Source organism: Austrofundulus limnaeus, unplaced genomic scaffold, assembly GCF_001266775.1.
Source record: "Austrofundulus limnaeus strain Quisiro unplaced genomic scaffold, Austrofundulus_limnaeus-1.0 Scaffold2274, whole genome shotgun sequence".
Taxonomy (NCBI): domain Eukaryota; kingdom Metazoa; phylum Chordata; class Actinopteri; order Cyprinodontiformes; family Rivulidae; genus Austrofundulus; species Austrofundulus limnaeus.
In genome coordinates this window covers 20,401-25,436 of record NW_013954676.1, presented here as the reverse complement: position 1 = coordinate 25,436, position 5,036 = coordinate 20,401, and positions in this window count along the sequence as shown.

Here is a 5,036-nt window from a genome sequence, read left to right as displayed (position 1 = left end):
ATATTTTTACTTTGGAATTACAAAATAGATTTGATACTTTTTCCCTGTGCCATTCCACATTATTACAAATAACTTCATTTCTGGACATTTATGGTTTGATTTCTTTGTATGTATGGATCACTTGGGTTGTTACCAACATCTGGTGAAAATTTCTTGTCATTAGCACCTCTAGTAAAATATTTACTGAGAAAAATAGTGACGTGTTCAATACTTATTTTACCCGCTGTAACATTAGGCTTTATTTGATAAAGATACATTTTAACTGTAAAATAAAAACTATAAAAATACTGTAGGCTGTTCAGTTTTGTAAACTTTTTAAAATATATTTTAACATGGACTGAGCCATTTTATTTACACGCTAAGCATGCTGGGTAAATTATGACGTCCATAGGTCCTCGGTGTGAGGCTGCTAGCTATATCCACCCTGAAGGTTAATCCTATGTGACGATCGGCTTTTTTAAATGAAACCAGAGAGCGTTGACAGAGAGGAAGTAGAAATGACTCAGCCTGTAGCTGAAAATGTGGATGGAGGACAACAGAGCTGCTTCATGGAAGAAGAACCTCAGCTTAGCCTTTTAGCTTTAGCACCAAGGCTATACTGCCTTATGTCAGGCTTGTCCAACTCCGGTCCTCAAGGGCTAGTCTCCTGCAAGTTGTAGATTTGTCCCTGCTTCAACACAGCTGATTCAAATAGATGATTTACCTTCTCAGTTTGCCATCAAGGTCTGCAGAATCCCATTAATTAAGCACTCATTAGGTTCAGCTGTGTTGAACCAGGGCAGCACCTAAAACATGAAGGACACCGGCCCTTGAGGACTGACTTTGGACACCACTGCCTTGTGTATTAACTTGGCGCTAGCGTGACAAACTAACAAGCTAAACTGAGGTCCTCCATCCATATTTTCAGTTGCAGGCTGAGTCATTTTTATTTCCTCTCTGTCAGTTCTCTCCAGCAGAGTTCAACAACATTTTTTTTTACCTGCTATTGGGCAGGTGACGAAAAATGTTACCTGCCCAACATAAAATGTTACCTGCCCGAAGCCAAAATATTCAAAATTTGATCAAATATAAGAAAAACCTGTACTGTATTTGTATGGATGAAAGTAAGGTGAGTATTATACTAATTTTACTTTATCAAATGTGTGGTCCAACCGGATTAGCACGTCCCTTCTGCACTCAGTTTCGACATGACACGTCACCCGGAACACGTCAGTTTTACCTGATGATGGCTTCTTAAGCAACCCCTGGGTAGGAACTGTCCCACCTCCGATCAGTCAGGGAACTTTTTGATCGGGTGTGCTTGTAGCTTGGAGCCCACCTGTCTGTGCCTGCTGGCCACTCAACAGTGGTATGTTGTGCTCCAAAGCTTCTGTGTACTCCTGAATAATTTTATGAAATTCTGCATGAGTCTCTCGCTCCTGACTGAGAATTACTCTTTTCTGTTTATTCTTATCTTTTTCTTGTTGAAGTTCATTCTGGATCACATTTAGGTCCAGTTGTTTTAAGGGGATAATTTTTTTGGTTTTCAAGCTCAATATTGGCTTGATTGAGTGCACTTGCAGCTACATCTAAATCAGATTTAAGGCTTTCTTTTTCTTGTATTTCATGTAAAACTCGCTCTCGGAGTCTCGAGTTCTCCTCGCGTAACTGTTTGATTTTCTCAGAATCAGTGGTTACGACGTGGCTTTCATCTGATTTTGTCTCCTTGGCTGCTCTTTCAGCTAGTAGCCGTTTTTGAAGCTGTCGCACGACCGTAATTTAGCGACCCAGTCTCACTCTAAGTAAGCATGCCATTTTAGCTAAATGTTCAGTGTTAGCTCTTGGTTTCTCTTTTATTCTCAACCTCCTCTGAAATTATTTTTAATTGGTCATTTAGATCATCAATCTCCAACATTTCTACATGTCGGAAATAACCTGGAGCATTTGCCTTTGATAAGGCCTCCACAGCTTGTGACACTCCACAAACGAACAACTGCCTGCCCTGTGACGGGGTTGCAGGGTTAGTTTGGTTTGGGGTGATATTTTGTGGTTGAGTATGTAGGGGGAGGAGGCTTAAGGTGAATTAAGCTTTTCCTACATCTCTCATACACAAAGTTATGAGGAAATTTTTACCAAGGTATTTTCTTATTTCTTTTAATATCTTGACTGTGCGAAGGGAAAAGTGACACAATAAGTGAACGTTCAGACGAGTTCAAGTTGATTCATAAAAGACTGTGCAATCATTTATTTGCACAAATTGAACAAATCATATTATTCCTATAGCAAGTGTCAAAGTTAAATTAGATAAAAACTCACGTCCGAATTTTAATTCACATCAACTCAGATTGCTTATATAGAACAGTAAAACGTCAGTTCTGATGTTACAACTAAACAATTTTACGGGCACTTTAGCTTAAGTTTTGGCAAATAAAGAACAAAGTAAAGGATGAAAGTAAGGTTATCTTAAAGAAAGTAAAGTTAATTTTACTTTATCAAATGTGTGGTCCAACCGGATCAGCATGTCCCTTCTGCACTCAGTTTCCACATGACATGTCACCCGGAACACGTCAGTTTTACCTGGTGATGGCTTCTTAAGCAACCCCTGGGCAGGAACTGCCCCACCTCCGATCAGTCAGGGAACTTTTTAATCGGCTCGCTCACTGTTCCTTGGAGAGAAAGGTGTTATTTCAGGTAACTTTTCGTCTGTTTCAGTCCAAGCCAGAAAGATTCAAGCTGTACATCCGGTTCCTCCTTTCAAAATAAAATCTCCCCTCGGGAATTAAAACACACTTGGAGACTTGAAGCCTTGGGGTGGGGCTGGCTGGCGTGCCGAGCCCCGGCTGTTAGGTCCCCCCAGTTAGCTCATGGGCTGAGACCCAACAGGCCAAACTGAGTCTCTCCTGAGAGAGAAAACTCAGCTTTCCTTCCTAGTTGGAGTTAGGAAAAAGAAGTGTGTCACTCAAAAACGTCCGTGGTTAGTAATAGAAATGGACGACTTTGGTTCCACCCTCAGGTGTAAAGATGAGTCAGAGAAAGAAAGATAAAGAGATTTGCCAGCAGCGCCAGCTCAAGGCTTAAATTCTGTGGTTGTCACAACAGAATATGATAACATTTCTTTAGCTTTTCTTCTGATAGATTCTATGAGAAATCACTGCAAAACATTTATGATGATTAATTAACATTTCTGTTTTATAATCAGTCTGAACCATTCTGTTAGTCCAGATAAATGAAAGATTTTCTCAAGAAAAATCCACAATTATATTACTGTGTTCACAGTAAAACAAAACAGTGATTTAGATAAAAACACAATGAAAACATTGTAATGATTTTCTCTGTGATTTTTTTTATACCATAATAAATCTTTAAGGCACGATAAAAGAGTAGAAGTGGTTCCATTTTTCTTGTGACAGTCATTATCATGATTTAACAAATGCATAAACATTCTTAGTTAAACAACAAATGAATCATGAACAGAAGAAATTGTTCTGTCCATTATCTGATTAAGAGAACCGCGGAGTTCTCTTAAGGGTTGAAATGACCTGTCATGGCCTAAATACAGTTCAGTTTGTGAGAGAGTTCCTGCCCTCTCGTCAGGCCTGTCCGAGGCCTGCTTCGAGGCAGTAAATCTTGTTTCTTCACTCGAGGTGACCCCTACACTACAAAAATATTAACATGATTACAGAGGTCTATAACACATGCCATCTGATTAAACAGATGCAAACTTTGCAGACTGAATCACTGTCAGGCAAATATATTATCAAAAACATCTTCAAAAACGTTTTTAGACCTTTCCAGTGTTTCCCTGGAGTATTGGTCTTGGGAGGGCTGCTGATAAAAACAGAATGATCAACAGCAGCAGCTTTGTTTTAAATACAATTTACAGAACATGAAAAAGTCTGAAATTTTCAATAATTAAATCTTACATAGCCTATCTCATATCTAAAGATACATTTAACATATTTTGAGCTGGAGTCCAGTGGTGGCTGGTGGAATTTTCTCCAGGTGGGGCTACAACTCCAAAATAGACATATCCCTAAAAGCAATCAAACATGTATTAAGTTGTATAACGCCAGTGTATTTATTAAACAAATGACAATAATAAAACAGCATTACAATGTCATGTAGTGTTTTATTTTTAGTACATAAATTTTGCTCTTCTGTTACTAAGAAGCAAATTTCTTCATGATTCTGGTTAAATTCATGGATGTTTTAACCAGATTCTTATAGAGCATGGTCAGTGCAGTGATGTGATGTTGAACCTGAGGAAAGTCTGGATTGTCTTCAGTGTTCAGATCCTCTCAGATTCAGCTGTGGTCAGAGGAGATGTGATGAGAATCTTCAGCAGAGTCACAGTATCTGAAGATGCCCCCTCATCCCAGCAGGTGTGCAGGATGAGGGACATTATTTGAATTGTAGTGAGCCTGAGGCTCAGAGATGTAAACAGCATCATTTGAGATATTGTGAGAGCGAGGACTCTTCTTCAAAGAGGCAATTACCCATGATGCCTAGTGACCCCATAAGTAGGCTCTCTAGCCTGGCCTCCATCACTTTTCATCGCCACATGTGATTTGAATTCAAATAATGCCCCCTCATCCCAGCAGGTGTGCAGGATGAGGGACACTATTTGAATTGTTGTGAGCCTGAGGCTCAGAGAACACACACCACTTTTTTGGAGCAAGATTTAAGGGTTTGCTGAGACCCTCCCTTTTTAAAAAATCTTTGATGACAATCACACGTGGCGATGAAAAGTGACGGAGGCCAGGCTAGAGAGCCTACTTATGATGCCTAGCGACCCCATAAGTAGGCTCTCTAGCCTGGCCTCCGTCACTTTTCATCGCCACGTGTGAATGTCATCAAAGTTTTTTAAAAAGGGAGGGTCTCAGCAAACCCCTAAATCTAGCTCCAAAAAAGTGCTGGGTGTTCTCTGAGCCTCAGGCTCACTACAATTCAAATAATGTCCCTCATCCTGCACACCTGCTGGGATTGGGGGGGCATTATTTTTCATTTACGTTCGCCTTCGTCTCAGAGATGTAAACAGTATGTTCAAAGCTGATGAC